At 61.8% G+C, this 16254-nt stretch overlaps 17 non-coding genes across 17 annotated transcripts; all 17 read right to left on the reverse strand.

Moving 5' to 3' along the window:
- Window positions 1-357: 357 nt before the first annotated feature.
- LOC138498816 (U1 spliceosomal RNA) lies at window positions 358-521 on the reverse strand. The gene has a single exon (XR_011278918.1). It is a non-coding gene; the product is annotated as a U1 spliceosomal RNA (small nuclear RNA).
- Window positions 522-1315: 794 nt separating this feature from the next.
- On the reverse strand, window positions 1316-1479 carry LOC138498817 (U1 spliceosomal RNA). The gene has a single exon (XR_011278919.1). It is a non-coding gene; the product is annotated as a U1 spliceosomal RNA (small nuclear RNA).
- An 801-nt stretch (window positions 1480-2280) lies between these two features.
- LOC138498818 (U1 spliceosomal RNA) lies at window positions 2281-2444 on the reverse strand. Its single transcript, XR_011278920.1, has one exon. It is a non-coding gene; the product is annotated as a U1 spliceosomal RNA (small nuclear RNA).
- An 801-nt stretch (window positions 2445-3245) lies between these two features.
- Window positions 3246-3409, reverse strand: LOC138498819 (U1 spliceosomal RNA). The gene has a single exon (XR_011278921.1). It is a non-coding gene; the product is annotated as a U1 spliceosomal RNA (small nuclear RNA).
- A 777-nt stretch (window positions 3410-4186) lies between these two features.
- LOC138498821 (U1 spliceosomal RNA) lies at window positions 4187-4350 on the reverse strand. Its single transcript, XR_011278922.1, has one exon. It is a non-coding gene; the product is annotated as a U1 spliceosomal RNA (small nuclear RNA).
- A 791-nt stretch (window positions 4351-5141) lies between these two features.
- LOC138498822 (U1 spliceosomal RNA) lies at window positions 5142-5305 on the reverse strand. Its single transcript, XR_011278923.1, has one exon. It is a non-coding gene; the product is annotated as a U1 spliceosomal RNA (small nuclear RNA).
- An 800-nt stretch (window positions 5306-6105) lies between these two features.
- Window positions 6106-6269, reverse strand: LOC138498823 (U1 spliceosomal RNA). The gene has a single exon (XR_011278924.1). It is a non-coding gene; the product is annotated as a U1 spliceosomal RNA (small nuclear RNA).
- A 784-nt stretch (window positions 6270-7053) lies between these two features.
- Window positions 7054-7217, reverse strand: LOC138498824 (U1 spliceosomal RNA). Its single transcript, XR_011278925.1, has one exon. It is a non-coding gene; the product is annotated as a U1 spliceosomal RNA (small nuclear RNA).
- A 791-nt stretch (window positions 7218-8008) lies between these two features.
- LOC138498825 (U1 spliceosomal RNA) lies at window positions 8009-8172 on the reverse strand. Its single transcript, XR_011278926.1, has one exon. It is a non-coding gene; the product is annotated as a U1 spliceosomal RNA (small nuclear RNA).
- Window positions 8173-8973: 801 nt separating this feature from the next.
- On the reverse strand, window positions 8974-9137 carry LOC138498826 (U1 spliceosomal RNA). Its single transcript, XR_011278927.1, has one exon. It is a non-coding gene; the product is annotated as a U1 spliceosomal RNA (small nuclear RNA).
- Window positions 9138-9931: 794 nt separating this feature from the next.
- Window positions 9932-10095, reverse strand: LOC138498827 (U1 spliceosomal RNA). The gene has a single exon (XR_011278928.1). It is a non-coding gene; the product is annotated as a U1 spliceosomal RNA (small nuclear RNA).
- Window positions 10096-10896: 801 nt separating this feature from the next.
- On the reverse strand, window positions 10897-11060 carry LOC138498828 (U1 spliceosomal RNA). Its single transcript, XR_011278929.1, has one exon. It is a non-coding gene; the product is annotated as a U1 spliceosomal RNA (small nuclear RNA).
- An 801-nt stretch (window positions 11061-11861) lies between these two features.
- LOC138498829 (U1 spliceosomal RNA) lies at window positions 11862-12025 on the reverse strand. The gene has a single exon (XR_011278930.1). It is a non-coding gene; the product is annotated as a U1 spliceosomal RNA (small nuclear RNA).
- A 794-nt stretch (window positions 12026-12819) lies between these two features.
- On the reverse strand, window positions 12820-12983 carry LOC138498830 (U1 spliceosomal RNA). The gene has a single exon (XR_011278931.1). It is a non-coding gene; the product is annotated as a U1 spliceosomal RNA (small nuclear RNA).
- Window positions 12984-13784: 801 nt separating this feature from the next.
- On the reverse strand, window positions 13785-13948 carry LOC138498832 (U1 spliceosomal RNA). The gene has a single exon (XR_011278932.1). It is a non-coding gene; the product is annotated as a U1 spliceosomal RNA (small nuclear RNA).
- An 801-nt stretch (window positions 13949-14749) lies between these two features.
- LOC138498833 (U1 spliceosomal RNA) lies at window positions 14750-14913 on the reverse strand. Its single transcript, XR_011278933.1, has one exon. It is a non-coding gene; the product is annotated as a U1 spliceosomal RNA (small nuclear RNA).
- Window positions 14914-15690: 777 nt separating this feature from the next.
- On the reverse strand, window positions 15691-15854 carry LOC138498834 (U1 spliceosomal RNA). The gene has a single exon (XR_011278934.1). It is a non-coding gene; the product is annotated as a U1 spliceosomal RNA (small nuclear RNA).
- Between the last annotated feature and the right edge of the window lie 400 nt (window positions 15855-16254).

Below are 16254 nucleotides of genomic sequence, written 5' to 3' on the forward strand. Positions count from 1 at the left end.
GGGCCGGCGGCAGCTGGTAGCCAGTGAACCCCCCCCCCCCCAATCCCCAATCCCCAGGAGCTGGATGGGACTTCTTAAGGTTGGAGGGCCTGGCCGTGATAACAGAGCCCGGGCGGGGCGGGGCAGGGCGGCTTCAAGAACTACTGGGGCCCCTGATATCATGGGGCGCACAAGTCTGGGGTTAGGCGCCTGTGCACTTGACCCCTCCAGTGAATGCTGGCCCTCTGGACTGCAGCAACATTCAGAGGCTACCTACTCACACACGTGACTTAAGAAACTCTGCTGCAAGACCAGGGGCTCCGTGTGTAAACAAGCTGACTCTGCACACTAAACTTTTTCTTTCTTTGACCAATAAATCAGGGGATAGCGCGAACGCAGTCCCCCACTACCAGAAATAATGCAGTCGAGTATCCCGCATTTGGGGACATCGCAGGGGTCAGCAAATCCGATGTGCAATGGATGAGCCTCACCCTGGGAGATCTGCCTTGTTGATCACAGATGCTCCCCTGCCAGGTAAGTATGAGTTGCGAGCAAGAGGGCAGGGGTTGGGCCTGTTCTGGAATCCCCGCTAAGCGAGGGTGAGAAGGCAGGCCCTGACCCAGCCCCAGCCCTCCCGGAAGCCCCGAGCGCCTGCAGAGCTGCCTGTCCCACGTTCAGGGGGAAGCTCCGGCAGGCAGAGCTCAGCAGAAGAGGCACATTGCAGCACAGGTCCTTTCTCCCATCAGGCCCTGCTCCGCACGAGATTTGCATAAATTCCGGCCTGGCCGCCAGCCTGCAGGCCCAGTCGGATAGCGAGCAGGCCTGGTGCAGTGCGCCCACTGGCCTGTCGGCCCCCAGGGCCCATGGCCCTCCTGAGCCGACAGGCCACCCCGCTTAACAAGAGCGTCTTGGGTGGGGTGCTCCCCAGCAGGACACGGCAACGCCCGATCGTGCCCGATCGGTGCTCGGACGGGGCCGGCGGCAGCTGGTAGCCAGTGAACCCCCCCCCCCCCCCCCCCCAATCCCCAATCCCCAGGAGCTGGATGGGACTTCTTAAGGTTGGAGGGCCTGGCCGTGATAACAGAGCCCGGGCGGGGCGGGGCAGGGCGGCTTCAAGAACTACTGGGGCCCCTGATATCATGGGGCGCACAAGTCTGGGGTTAGGCGCCTGTGCACTTGACCCCTCCAGTGAATGCTGGCCCTCTGGACTGCAGCAACATTCAGAGGCTACCTACTCACACACGTGACTTAAGAAACTCTGCTGCAAGACCAGGGGCTCCGTGTGTAAACAAGCTGACTCTGCACACTAAACTTTTTCTTTCTTTGACCAATAAATCAGGGGATAGCGCGAACGCAGTCCCCCACTACCAGAAATAATGCAGTCGAGTATCCCGCATTTGGGGACATCGCAGGGGTCAGCAAATCCGATGTGCAATGGATGAGCCTCACCCTGGGAGATCTGCCTTGTTGATCACAGATGCTCCCCTGCCAGGTAAGTATGAGTTGCGAGCAAGAGGGCAGGGGTTGGGCCTGTTCTGGAATCCCCGCTAAGCGAGGGTGAGAAGGCAGGCCCTGACCCAGCCCCAGCCCTCCCGGAAGCCCCGAGCGCCTGCAGGGCTGCCTGTCCCACGTTCAGGGGGAAGCTCCGGCAGGCAGAGCTCAGCAGAAGAGGCACATTGCAGCACAGGTCCTTTCTCCCATCAGGCCCTGCTCCGCACGAGATTTGCATAAATTCCGGCCTGGCCGCCAGCCTGCAGGCCCAGTCGGATAGCGAGCAGGCCTGGTGCAGTGCGCCCACTGGCCTGTCGGCCCCCAGGGCCCATGGCCCTCCTGAGCCGACAGGCCACCCCGCTTAACAAGAGCGTCTTGGGTGGGGTGCTCCCCAGCAGGACACGGCAACGCCGTGAAGGCAACGCCCGATCGTGCCCGATCGGTGCTCGGACGGGGCCGGCGGCAGCTGGTAGCCAGTGAACCCCCCCCCCCCCAATCCCCAATCCCCAGGAGCTGGATGGGACTTCTTAAGGTTGGAGGGCCTGGCCGTGATAACAGAGCCCGGGCGGGGCGGGGCAGGGCGGCTTCAAGAACTACTGGGGCCCCTGATATCATGGGGCGCACAAGTCTGGGGTTAGGCGCCTGTGCACTTGACCCCTCCAGTGAATGCTGGCCCTCTGGACTGCAGCAACATTCAGAGGCTACCTACTCACACACGTGACTTAAGAAACTCTGCTGCAAGACCAGGGGCTCCGTGTGTAAACAAGCTGACTCTGCACACTAAACTTTTTCTTTCTTTGACCAATAAATCAGGGGATAGCGCGAACGCAGTCCCCCACTACCAGAAATAATGCAGTCGAGTATCCCGCATTTGGGGACATCGCAGGGGTCAGCAAATCCGATGTGCAATGGATGAGCCTCACCCTGGGAGATCTGCCTTGTTGATCACAGATGCTCCCCTGCCAGGTAAGTATGAGTTGCGAGCAAGAGGGCAGGGGTTGGGCCTGTTCTGGAATCCCCGCTAAGCGAGGGTGAGAAGGCAGGCCCTGACCCAGCCCTAGCCCTCCCGGAAGCCCCGAGCGCCTGCAGAGCTGCCTGTCCCACGTTCAGGGGGAAGCTCCGGCAGGCAGAGCTCAGCAGAAGAGGCACATTGCAGCACAGGTCCTTTCTCCCATCAGGCCCTGCTCCGCACGAGATTTGCATAAATTCCGGCCTGGCCGCCAGCCTGCAGGCCCAGTCGGATAGCGAGCAGGCCTGGTGCAGTGCGCCCACTGGCCTGTCGGCCCCCAGGGCCCATGGCCCTCCTGAGCCGACAGGCCACCCCGCTTAACAAGAGCGTCTTGGGTGGGGTGCTCCCCAGCAGGACACGGCAACGCCGTGAAGGCAACGCCCGATCGTGCCCGATCGGTGCTCGGACGGGGCCGGCGGCAGCTGGTAGCCAGTGAACCCCCCCCCCCCCAATCCCCAATCCCCAGGAGCTGGATGGGACTTCTTAAGGTTGGAGGGCCTGGCCGTGATAACAGAGCCCGGGCGGGGCGGGGCAGGGCGGCTTCAAGAACTACTGGGGCCCCTGATATCATGGGGCGCACAAGTCTGGGGTTAGGCGCCTGTGCACTTGACCCCTCCAGTGAATGCTGGCCCTCTGGACTGCAGCAACATTCAGAGGCTACCTACTCACACACGTGACTTAAGAAACTCTGCTGCAAGACCAGGGGCTCCGTGTGTAAACAAGCTGACTCTGCACACTAAACTTTTTCTTTCTTTGACCAATAAATCAGGGGATAGCGCGAACGCAGTCCCCCACTACCAGAAATAATGCAGTCGAGTATCCCGCATTTGGGGACATCGCAGGGGTCAGCAAATCCGATGTGCAATGGATGAGCCTCACCCTGGGAGATCTGCCTTGTTGATCACAGATGCTCCCCTGCCAGGTAAGTATGAGTTGCGAGCAAGAGGGCAGGGGTTGGGCCTGTTCTGGAATCCCCGCTAAGCGAGGGTGAGAAGGCAGGCCCTGACCCAGCCCCAGCCCTCCCGGAAGCCCCGAGCGCCTGCAGAGCTGCCTGTCCCACGTTCAGGGGGAAGCTCCGGCAGGCAGAGCTCAGCAGAAGAGGCACATTGCAGCACAGGTCCTTTCTCCCATCAGGCCCTGCTCCGCACGAGATTTGCATAAATTCCGGCCTGGCCGCCAGCCTGCAGGCCCAGTCGGATAGCGAGCAGGCCTGGTGCAGTGCGCCCACTGGCCTGTCGGCCCCCAGGGCCCATGGCCCTCCTGAGCCGACAGGCCACCCCGCTTAACAAGAGCGTCTTGGGTGGGGTGCTCCCCAGCAGGACACGGCAACGCCCGATCGTGCCCGATCGGTGCTCGGACGGGGCCGGCGGCAGCTGGTAGCCAGTGAACCCCCCCCCCAATCCCCAGGAGCTGGATGGGACTTCTTAAGGTTGGAGGGCCTGGCCGTGTTAACAGAGCCCGGGCGGGGCGGGGCAGGGCGGCTTCAAGAACTACTGGGGCCCCTGATATCATGGGGCGCACAAGTCTGGGGTTAGGCGCCTGTGCACTTGACCCCTCCAGTGAATGCTGGCCCTCTGGACTGCAGCAACATTCAGAGGCTACCTACTCACACACGTGACTTAAGAAACTCTGCTGCAAGACCAGGGGCTCCGTGTGTAAACAAGCTGACTCTGCACACTAAACTTTTTCTTTCTTTGACCAATAAATCAGGGGATAGCGCGAACGCAGTCCCCCACTACCAGAAATAATGCAGTCGAGTATCCCGCATTTGGGGACATCGCAGGGGTCAGCAAATCCGATGTGCAATGGATGAGCCTCACCCTGGGAGATCTGCCTTGTTGATCACAGATGCTCCCCTGCCAGGTAAGTATGAGTTGCGAGCAAGAGGGCAGGGGTTGGGCCTGTTCTGGAATCCCCGCTAAGCGAGGGTGAGAAGGCAGGCCCTGACCCAGCCCCAGCCCTCCCGGAAGCCCCGAGCGCCTGCAGGGCTGCCTGTCCCACGTTCAGGGGGAAGCTCCGGCAGGCAGAGCTCAGCAGAAGAGGCACATTGCAGCACAGGTCCTTTCTCCCATCAGGCCCTGCTCCGCCCGAGATTTGCATACATTCCGGCCTGGCCCCCAGCCTGCAGGCCCAGTCGGATAGCGAGCAGGCCTGGTGCAGTGCGCCCACTGGCCTGTCGGCCCCCAGGGCCCATGGCCCTCCTGAGCCGACAGGCCACCCCGCTTAACAAGAGCGTCTTGGGTGGGGTGCTCCCCAGCAGGACACGGCAACGCCGTGAAGGCAACGCCCGATCGTGCCCGATCGGTGCTCGGACGGGGCCGGCGGCAGCTGGTAGCCAGTGAACCCCCCCCCCAATCCCCAGGAGCTGGATGGGACTTCTTAAGGTTGGAGGGCCTGGCCGTGTTAACAGAGCCCGGGCGGGGCGGGGCAGGGCGGCTTCAAGAACTACTGGGGCCCCTGATATCATGGGGCGCACAAGTCTGGGGTTAGGCGCCTGTGCACTTGACCCCTCCAGTGAATGCTGGCCCTCTGGACTGCAGCAACATTCAGAGGCTACCTACTCACACACGTGACTTAAGAAACTCTGCTGCAAGACCAGGGGCTCCGTGTGTAAACAAGCTGACTCTGCACACTAAACTTTTTCTTTCTTTGACCAATAAATCAGGGGATAGCGCGAACGCAGTCCCCCACTACCAGAAATAATGCAGTCGAGTATCCCGCATTTGGGGACATCGCAGGGGTCAGCAAATCCGATGTGCAATGGATGAGCCTCACCCTGGGAGATCTGCCTTGTTGATCACAGATGCTCCCCTGCCAGGTAAGTATGAGTTGCGAGCAAGAGGGCAGGGGTTGGGCCTGTTCTGGAATCCCCGCTAAGCGAGGGTGAGAAGGCAGGCCCTGACCCAGCCCTAGCCCTCCCGGAAGCCCCGAGCGCCTGCAGAGCTGCCTGTCCCACGTTCAGGGGGAAGCTCCGGCAGGCAGAGCTCAGCAGAAGAGGCACATTGCAGCACAGGTCCTTTCTCCCATCAGGCCCTGCTCCGCACGAGATTTGCATAAATTCCGGCCTGGCCGCCAGCCTGCAGGCCCAGTCGGATAGCGAGCAGGCCTGGTGCAGTGCGCCCACTGGCCTGTCGGCCCCCAGGGCCCATGGCCCTCCTGAGCCGACAGGCCACCCCGCTTAACAAGAGCGTCTTGGGTGGGGTGCTCCCCAGCAGGACACGGCAACGCCGTGAAGGCGACGCCCGATCGTGCCCGATCGGTGCTCGGACGGGGCCGGCGGCAGCTGGTAGCCAGTGAACCCCCCCCCCCCAATCCCCAATCCCCAGGAGCTGGATGGGACTTCTTAAGGTTGGAGGGCCTGGCCGTGATAACAGAGCCCGGGCGGGGCGGGGCAGGGCGGCTTCAAGAACTACTGGGGCCCCTGATATCATGGGGCGCACAAGTCTGGGGTTAGGCGCCTGTGCACTTGACCCCTCCAGTGAATGCTGGCCCTCTGGACTGCAGCAACATTCAGAGGCTACCTACTCACACACGTGACTTAAGAAACTCTGCTGCAAGACCAGGGGCTCCGTGTGTAAACAAGCTGACTCTGCACACTAAACTTTTTCTTTCTTTGACCAATAAATCAGGGGATAGCGCGAACGCAGTCCCCCACTACCAGAAATAATGCAGTCGAGTATCCCGCATTTGGGGACATCGCAGGGGTCAGCAAATCCGATGTGCAATGGATGAGCCTCACCCTGGGAGATCTGCCTTGTTGATCACAGATGCTCCCCTGCCAGGTAAGTATGAGTTGCGAGCAAGAGGGCAGGGGTTGGGCCTGTTCTGGAATCCCCGCTAAGCGAGGGTGAGAAGGCAGGCCCTGACCCAGCCCCAGCCCTCCCGGAAGCCCCGAGCGCCTGCAGAGCTGCCTGTCCCACGTTCAGGGGGAAGCTCCGGCAGGCAGAGCTCAGCAGAAGAGGCACATTGCAGCACAGGTCCTTTCTCCCATCAGGCCCTGCTCCGCACGAGATTTGCATAAATTCCGGCCTGGCCGCCAGCCTGCAGGCCCAGTCGGATAGCGAGCAGGCCTGGTGCAGTGCGCCCACTGGCCTGTCGGCCCCCAGGGCCCATGGCCCTCCTGAGCCGACAGGCCACCCCGCTTAACAAGAGCGTCTTGGGTGGGGTGCTCCCCAGCAGGACACGGCAACGCCCGATCGTGCCCGATCGGTGCTCGGACGGGGCCGGCGGCAGCTGGTAGCCAGTGAACCCCCCCCCCCCCCCCCAATCCCCAGGAGCTGGATGGGACTTCTTAAGGTTGGAGGGCCTGGCCGTGATAACAGAGCCCGGGCGGGGCGGGGCAGGGCGGCTTCAAGAACTACTGGGGCCCCTGATATCATGGGGCGCACAAGTCTGGGGTTAGGCGCCTGTGCACTTGACCCCTCCAGTGAATGCTGGCCCTCTGGACTGCAGCAACATTCAGAGGCTACCTACTCACACACGTGACTTAAGAAACTCTGCTGCAAGACCAGGGGCTCCGTGTGTAAACAAGCTGACTCTGCACACTAAACTTTTTCTTTCTTTGACCAATAAATCAGGGGATAGCGCGAACGCAGTCCCCCACTACCAGAAATAATGCAGTCGAGTATCCCGCATTTGGGGACATCGCAGGGGTCAGCAAATCCGATGTGCAATGGATGAGCCTCACCCTGGGAGATCTGCCTTGTTGATCACAGATGCTCCCCTGCCAGGTAAGTATGAGTTGCGAGCAAGAGGGCAGGGGTTGGGCCTGTTCTGGAATCCCCGCTAAGCGAGGGTGAGAAGGCAGGCCCTGACCCAGCCCCAGCCCTCCCGGAAGCCCCGAGCGCCTGCAGGGCTGCCTGTCCCACGTTCAGGGGGAAGCTCCGGCAGGCAGAGCTCAGCAGAAGAGGCACATTGCAGCACAGGTCCTTTCTCCCATCAGGCCCTGCTCCGCACGAGATTTGCATAAATTCCGGCCTGGCCGCCAGCCTGCAGGCCCAGTCGGATAGCGAGCAGGCCTGGTGCAGTGCGCCCACTGGCCTGTCGGCCCCCAGGGCCCATGGCCCTCCTGAGCCGACAGGCCACCCCGCTTAACAAGAGCGTCTTGGGTGGGGTGCTCCCCAGCAGGACACGGCAACGCCGTGAAGGCAACGCCCGATCGTGCCCGATCGGTGCTCGGACGGGGCCGGCGGCAGCTGGTAGCCAGTGAACCCCCCCCCCAATCCCCAGGAGCTGGATGGGACTTCTTAAGGTTGGAGGGCCTGGCCGTGTTAACAGAGCCCGGGCGGGGCGGGGCAGGGCGGCTTCAAGAACTACTGGGGCCCCTGATATCATGGGGCGCACAAGTCTGGGGTTAGGCGCCTGTGCACTTGACCCCTCCAGTGAATGCTGGCCCTCTGGACTGCAGCAACATTCAGAGGCTACCTACTCACACACGTGACTTAAGAAACTCTGCTGCAAGACCAGGGGCTCCGTGTGTAAACAAGCTGACTCTGCACACTAAACTTTTTCTTTCTTTGACCAATAAATCAGGGGATAGCGCGAACGCAGTCCCCCACTACCAGAAATAATGCAGTCGAGTATCCCGCATTTGGGGACATCGCAGGGGTCAGCAAATCCGATGTGCAATGGATGAGCCTCACCCTGGGAGATCTGCCTTGTTGATCACAGATGCTCCCCTGCCAGGTAAGTATGAGTTGCGAGCAAGAGGGCAGGGGTTGGGCCTGTTCTGGAATCCCCGCTAAGCGAGGGTGAGAAGGCAGGCCCTGACCCAGCCCTAGCCCTCCCGGAAGCCCCGAGCGCCTGCAGAGCTGCCTGTCCCACGTTCAGGGGGAAGCTCCGGCAGGCAGAGCTCAGCAGAAGAGGCACATTGCAGCACAGGTCCTTTCTCCCATCAGGCCCTGCTCCGCACGAGATTTGCATAAATTCCGGCCTGGCCGCCAGCCTGCAGGCCCAGTCGGATAGCGAGCAGGCCTGGTGCAGTGCGCCCACTGGCCTGTCGGCCCCCAGGGCCCATGGCCCTCCTGAGCCGACAGGCCACCCCGCTTAACAAGAGCGTCTTGGGTGGGGTGCTCCCCAGCAGGACACGGCAACGCCGTGAAGGCAACGCCCGATCGTGCCCGATCGGTGCTCGGACGGGGCCGGCGGCAGCTGGTAGCCAGTGAACCCCCCCCCCCCCAATCCCCAATCCCCAGGAGCTGGATGGGACTTCTTAAGGTTGGAGGGCCTGGCCGTGATAACAGAGCCCGGGCGGGGCGGGGCAGGGCGGCTTCAAGAACTACTGGGGCCCCTGATATCATGGGGCGCACAAGTCTGGGGTTAGGCGCCTGTGCACTTGACCCCTCCAGTGAATGCTGGCCCTCTGGACTGCAGCAACATTCAGAGGCTACCTACTCACACACGTGACTTAAGAAACTCTGCTGCAAGACCAGGGGCTCCGTGTGTAAACAAGCTGACTCTGCACACTAAACTTTTTCTTTCTTTGACCAATAAATCAGGGGATAGCGCGAACGCAGTCCCCCACTACCAGAAATAATGCAGTCGAGTATCCCGCATTTGGGGACATCGCAGGGGTCAGCAAATCCGATGTGCAATGGATGAGCCTCACCCTGGGAGATCTGCCTTGTTGATCACAGATGCTCCCCTGCCAGGTAAGTATGAGTTGCGAGCAAGAGGGCAGGGGTTGGGCCTGTTCTGGAATCCCCGCTAAGCGAGGGTGAGAAGGCAGGCCCTGACCCAGCCCCAGCCCTCCCGGAAGCCCCGAGCGCCTGCAGAGCTGCCTGTCCCACGTTCAGGGGGAAGCTCCGGCAGGCAGAGCTCAGCAGAAGAGGCACATTGCAGCACAGGTCCTTTCTCCCATCAGGCCCTGCTCCGCACGAGATTTGCATAAATTCCGGCCTGGCCGCCAGCCTGCAGGCCCAGTCGGATAGCGAGCAGGCCTGGTGCAGTGCGCCCACTGGCCTGTCGGCCCCCAGGGCCCATGGCCCTCCTGAGCCGACAGGCCACCCCGCTTAACAAGAGCGTCTTGGGTGGGGTGCTCCCCAGCAGGACACGGCAACGCCCGATCGTGCCCGATCGGTGCTCGGACGGGGCCGGCGGCAGCTGGTAGCCAGTGAACCCCCCCCCCCCCCCCCCCCAATCCCCAATCCCCAGGAGCTGGATGGGACTTCTTAAGGTTGGAGGGCCTGGCCGTGATAACAGAGCCCGGGCGGGGCGGGGCAGGGCGGCTTCAAGAACTACTGGGGCCCCTGATATCATGGGGCGCACAAGTCTGGGGTTAGGCGCCTGTGCACTTGACCCCTCCAGTGAATGCTGGCCCTCTGGACTGCAGCAACATTCAGAGGCTACCTACTCACACACGTGACTTAAGAAACTCTGCTGCAAGACCAGGGGCTCCGTGTGTAAACAAGCTGACTCTGCACACTAAACTTTTTCTTTCTTTGACCAATAAATCAGGGGATAGCGCGAACGCAGTCCCCCACTACCAGAAATAATGCAGTCGAGTATCCCGCATTTGGGGACATCGCAGGGGTCAGCAAATCCGATGTGCAATGGATGAGCCTCACCCTGGGAGATCTGCCTTGTTGATCACAGATGCTCCCCTGCCAGGTAAGTATGAGTTGCGAGCAAGAGGGCAGGGGTTGGGCCTGTTCTGGAATCCCCGCTAAGCGAGGGTGAGAAGGCAGGCCCTGACCCAGCCCCAGCCCTCCCGGAAGCCCCGAGCGCCTGCAGGGCTGCCTGTCCCACGTTCAGGGGGAAGCTCCGGCAGGCAGAGCTCAGCAGAAGAGGCACATTGCAGCACAGGTCCTTTCTCCCATCAGGCCCTGCTCCGCACGAGATTTGCATAAATTCCGGCCTGGCCGCCAGCCTGCAGGCCCAGTCGGATAGCGAGCAGGCCTGGTGCAGTGCGCCCACTGGCCTGTCGGCCCCCAGGGCCCATGGCCCTCCTGAGCCGACAGGCCACCCCGCTTAACAAGAGCGTCTTGGGTGGGGTGCTCCCCAGCAGGACACGGCAACGCCGTGAAGGCAACGCCCGATCGTGCCCGATCGGTGCTCGGACGGGGCCGGCGGCAGCTGGTAGCCAGTGAACCCCCCCCCCCCCAATCCCCAATCCCCAGGAGCTGGATGGGACTTCTTAAGGTTGGAGGGCCTGGCCGTGTTAACAGAGCCCGGGCGGGGCGGGGCAGGGCGGCTTCAAGAACTACTGGGGCCCCTGATATCATGGGGCGCACAAGTCTGGGGTTAGGCGCCTGTGCACTTGACCCCTCCAGTGAATGCTGGCCCTCTGGACTGCAGCAACATTCAGAGGCTACCTACTCACACACGTGACTTAAGAAACTCTGCTGCAAGACCAGGGGCTCCGTGTGTAAACAAGCTGACTCTGCACACTAAACTTTTTCTTTCTTTGACCAATAAATCAGGGGATAGCGCGAACGCAGTCCCCCACTACCAGAAATAATGCAGTCGAGTATCCCGCATTTGGGGACATCGCAGGGGTCAGCAAATCCGATGTGCAATGGATGAGCCTCACCCTGGGAGATCTGCCTTGTTGATCACAGATGCTCCCCTGCCAGGTAAGTATGAGTTGCGAGCAAGAGGGCAGGGGTTGGGCCTGTTCTGGAATCCCCGCTAAGCGAGGGTGAGAAGGCAGGCCCTGACCCAGCCCTAGCCCTCCCGGAAGCCCCGAGCGCCTGCAGAGCTGCCTGTCCCACGTTCAGGGGGAAGCTCCGGCAGGCAGAGCTCAGCAGAAGAGGCACATTGCAGCACAGGTCCTTTCTCCCATCAGGCCCTGCTCCGCACGAGATTTGCATAAATTCCGGCCTGGCCGCCAGCCTGCAGGCCCAGTCGGATAGCGAGCAGGCCTGGTGCAGTGCGCCCACTGGCCTGTCGGCCCCCAGGGCCCATGGCCCTCCTGAGCCGACAGGCCACCCCGCTTAACAAGAGCGTCTTGGGTGGGGTGCTCCCCAGCAGGACACGGCAACGCCGTGAAGGCAACGCCCGATCGTGCCCGATCGGTGCTCGGACGGGGCCGGCGGCAGCTGGTAGCCAGTGAACCCCCCCCCCCCCAATCCCCAATCCCCAGGAGCTGGATGGGACTTCTTAAGGTTGGAGGGCCTGGCCGTGATAACAGAGCCCGGGCGGGGCGGGGCAGGGCGGCTTCAAGAACTACTGGGGCCCCTGATATCATGGGGCGCACAAGTCTGGGGTTAGGCGCCTGTGCACTTGACCCCTCCAGTGAATGCTGGCCCTCTGGACTGCAGCAACATTCAGAGGCTACCTACTCACACACGTGACTTAAGAAACTCTGCTGCAAGACCAGGGGCTCCGTGTGTAAACAAGCTGACTCTGCACACTAAACTTTTTCTTTCTTTGACCAATAAATCAGGGGATAGCGCGAACGCAGTCCCCCACTACCAGAAATAATGCAGTCGAGTATCCCGCATTTGGGGACATCGCAGGGGTCAGCAAATCCGATGTGCAATGGATGAGCCTCACCCTGGGAGATCTGCCTTGTTGATCACAGATGCTCCCCTGCCAGGTAAGTATGAGTTGCGAGCAAGAGGGCAGGGGTTGGGCCTGTTCTGGAATCCCCGCTAAGCGAGGGTGAGAAGGCAGGCCCTGACCCAGCCCCAGCCCTCCCGGAAGCCCCGAGCGCCTGCAGAGCTGCCTGTCCCACGTTCAGGGGGAAGCTCCGGCAGGCAGAGCTCAGCAGAAGAGGCACATTGCAGCACAGGTCCTTTCTCCCATCAGGCCCTGCTCCGCACGAGATTTGCATAAATTCCGGCCTGGCCGCCAGCCTGCAGGCCCAGTCGGATAGCGAGCAGGCCTGGTGCAGTGCGCCCACTGGCCTGTCGGCCCCCAGGGCCCATGGCCCTCCTGAGCCGACAGGCCACCCCGCTTAACAAGAGCGTCTTGGGTGGGGTGCTCCCCAGCAGGACACGGCAACGCCCGATCGTGCCCGATCGGTGCTCGGACGGGGCCGGCGGCAGCTGGTAGCCAGTGAACCCCCCCCCCCCCCCCCCCCAATCCCCAATCCCCAGGAGCTGGATGGGACTTCTTAAGGTTGGAGGGCCTGGCCGTGATAACAGAGCCCGGGCGGGGCGGGGCAGGGCGGCTTCAAGAACTACTGGGGCCCCTGATATCATGGGGCGCACAAGTCTGGGGTTAGGCGCCTGTGCACTTGACCCCTCCAGTGAATGCTGGCCCTCTGGACTGCAGCAACATTCAGAGGCTACCTACTCACACACGTGACTTAAGAAACTCTGCTGCAAGACCAGGGGCTCCGTGTGTAAACAAGCTGACTCTGCACACTAAACTTTTTCTTTCTTTGACCAATAAATCAGGGGATAGCGCGAACGCAGTCCCCCACTACCAGAAATAATGCAGTCGAGTATCCCGCATTTGGGGACATCGCAGGGGTCAGCAAATCCGATGTGCAATGGATGAGCCTCACCCTGGGAGATCTGCCTTGTTGATCACAGATGCTCCCCTGCCAGGTAAGTATGAGTTGCGAGCAAGAGGGCAGGGGTTGGGCCTGTTCTGGAATCCCCGCTAAGCGAGGGTGAGAAGGCAGGCCCTGACCCAGCCCCAGCCCTCCCGGAAGCCCCGAGCGCCTGCAGGGCTGCCTGTCCCACGTTCAGGGGGAAGCTCCGGCAGGCAGAGCTCAGCAGAAGAGGCACATTGCAGCACAGGTCCTTTCTCCCATCAGGCCCTGCTCCGCACGAGATTTGCATAAATTCCGGCCTGGCCGCCAGCCTGCAGGCCCAGTCGGATAGCGAGCAGGCCTGGTGCAGTGCGCCCACTGGCCTGTCGGCCCCCAGGGCCCATGGCCCTCCTGAGCCGACAGGCCACCCCGCTTAACAAGAGCGTCTTGGGTGGGGTGCTCCCCAGCAGGACACGGCAACGCCGTGAAGGCAACGCCCGATCGTGCCCGATCGGTGCTCGGACGGGGCCGGCGGCAGCTGGTAGCCAGTGAACCCCCCCCCCCCCAATCCCCAATCCCCAGGAGCTGGATGGGACTTCTTAAGGTTGGAGGGCCTGGCCGTGATAACAGAGCCCGGGCGGGGCGGGGCAGGGCGGCTTCAAGAACTACTGGGGCCCCTGATATCATGGGGCGCACAAGTCTGGGGTTAGGCGCCTGTGCACTTGACCCCTCCAGTGAATGCTGGCCCTCTGGACTGCAGCAACATTCAGAGGCTACCTACTCACACACGTGACTTAAGAAACTCTGCTGCAAGACCAGGGGCTCCGTGTGTAAACAAGCTGACTCTGCACACTAAACTTTTTCTTTCTTTGACCAATAAATCAGGGGATAGCGCGAACGCAGTCCCCCACTACCAGAAATAATGCAGTCGAGTATCCCGCATTTGGGGACATCGCAGGGGTCAGCAAATCCGATGTGCAATGGATGAGCCTCACCCTGGGAGATCTGCCTTGTTGATCACAGATGCTCCCCTGCCAGGTAAGTATGAGTTGCGAGCAAGAGGGCAGGGGTTGGGCCTGTTCTGGAATCCCCGCTAAGCGAGGGTGAGAAGGCAGGCCCTGACCCAGCCCTAGCCCTCCCGGAAGCCCCGAGCGCCTGCAGAGCTGCCTGTCCCACGTTCAGGGGGAAGCTCCGGCAGGCAGAGCTCAGCAGAAGAGGCACATTGCAGCACAGGTCCTTTCTCCCATCAGGCCCTGCTCCGCACGAGATTTGCATAAATTCCGGCCTGGCCGCCAGCCTGCAGGCCCAGTCGGATAGCGAGCAGGCCTGGTGCAGTGCGCCCACTGGCCTGTCGGCCCCCAGGGCCCATGGCCCTCCTGAGCCGACAGGCCACCCCGCTTAACAAGAGCGTCTTGGGTGGGGTGCTCCCCAGCAGGACACGGCAACGCCGTGAAGGCAACGCCCGATCGTGCCCGATCGGTGCTCGGACGGGGCCGGCGGCAGCTGGTAGCCAGTGAACCCCCCCCCCCCCAATCCCCAATCCCCAGGAGCTGGATGGGACTTCTTAAGGTTGGAGGGCCTGGCCGTGATAACAGAGCCCGGGCGGGGCGGGGCAGGGCGGCTTCAAGAACTACTGGGGCCCCTGATATCATGGGGCGCACAAGTCTGGGGTTAGGCGCCTGTGCACTTGACCCCTCCAGTGAATGCTGGCCCTCTGGACTGCAGCAACATTCAGAGGCTACCTACTCACACACGTGACTTAAGAAACTCTGCTGCAAGACCAGGGGCTCCGTGTGTAAACAAGCTGACTCTGCACACTAAACTTTTTCTTTCTTTGACCAATAAATCAGGGGATAGCGCGAACGCAGTCCCCCACTACCAGAAATAATGCAGTCGAGTATCCCGCATTTGGGGACATCGCAGGGGTCAGCAAATCCGATGTGCAATGGATGAGCCTCACCCTGGGAGATCTGCCTTGTTGATCACAGATGCTCCCCTGCCAGGTAAGTATGAGTTGCGAGCAAGAGGGCAGGGGTTGGGCCTGTTCTGGAATCCCCGCTAAGCGAGGGTGAGAAGGCAGGCCCTGACCCAGCCCCAGCCCTCCCGGAAGCCCCGAGCGCCTGCAGAGCTGCCTGTCCCACGTTCAGGGGGAAGCTCCGGCAGGCAGAGCTCAGCAGAAGAGGCACATTGCAGCACAGGTCCTTTCTCCCATCAGGCCCTGCTCCGCACGAGATTTGCATAAATTCCGGCCTGGCCGCCAGCCTGCAGGCCCAGTCGGATAGCGAGCAGGCCTGGTGCAGTGCGCCCACTGGCCTGTCGGCCCCCAGGGCCCATGGCCCTCCTGAGCCGACAGGCCACCCCGCTTAACAAGAGCGTCTTGGGTGGGGTGCTCCCCAGCAGGACACGGCAACGCCCGATCGTGCCCGATCGGTGCTCGGACGGGGCCGGCGGCAGCTGGTAGCCAGTGAACCCCCCCCCCAATCCCCAGGAGCTGGATGGGACTTCTTAAGGTTGGAGGGCCTGGCCGTGTTAACAGAGCCCGGGCGGGGCGGGGCAGGGCGGCTTCAAGAACTACTGGGGCCCCTGATATCATGGGGCGCACAAGTCTGGGGTTAGGCGCCTGTGCACTTGACCCCTCCAGTGAATGCTGGCCCTCTGGACTGCAGCAACATTCAGAGGCTACCTACTCACACACGTGACTTAAGAAACTCTGCTGCAAGACCAGGGGCTCCGTGTGTAAACAAGCTGACTCTGCACACTAAACTTTTTCTTTCTTTGACCAATAAATCAGGGGATAGCGCGAACGCAGTCCCCCACTACCAGAAATAATGCAGTCGAGTATCCCGCATTTGGGGACATCGCAGGGGTCAGCAAATCCGATGTGCAATGGATGAGCCTCACCCTGGGAGATCTGCCTTGTTGATCACAGATGCTCCCCTGCCAGGTAAGTATGAGTTGCGAGCAAGAGGGCAGGGGTTGGGCCTGTTCTGGAATCCCCGCTAAGCGAGGGTGAGAAGGCAGGCCCTGACCCAGCCCCAGCCCTCCCGGAAGCCCCGAGCGCCTGCAGGGCTGCCTGTCCCACGTTCAGGGGGAAGCTCCGGCAGGCAGAGCTCAGCAGAAGAGGCACATTGCAGCACAGGTCCTTTCTCCCATCAGGCCCTGCTCCGCCCGAGATTTGCATACATTCCGGCCTGGCCCCCAGCCTGCAGGCCCAGTCGGATAGCGAGCAGGCCTGGTGCAGTGCGCCCACTGGCCTGTCGGCCCCCAGGGCCCATGGCCCTCCTGAGCCGACAGGCCACCCCGCTTAACAAGAGCGTCTTGGGTGGGGTGCTCCCCAGCAGGACACGGCAAC

This window comes from Ambystoma mexicanum, chromosome 5q (genome assembly GCF_040938575.1).
Source record: "Ambystoma mexicanum isolate Mex_15411 chromosome 5q, UKY_AmexF1_1, whole genome shotgun sequence".
Lineage (NCBI taxonomy): Eukaryota > Metazoa > Chordata > Amphibia > Caudata > Ambystomatidae > Ambystoma > Ambystoma mexicanum.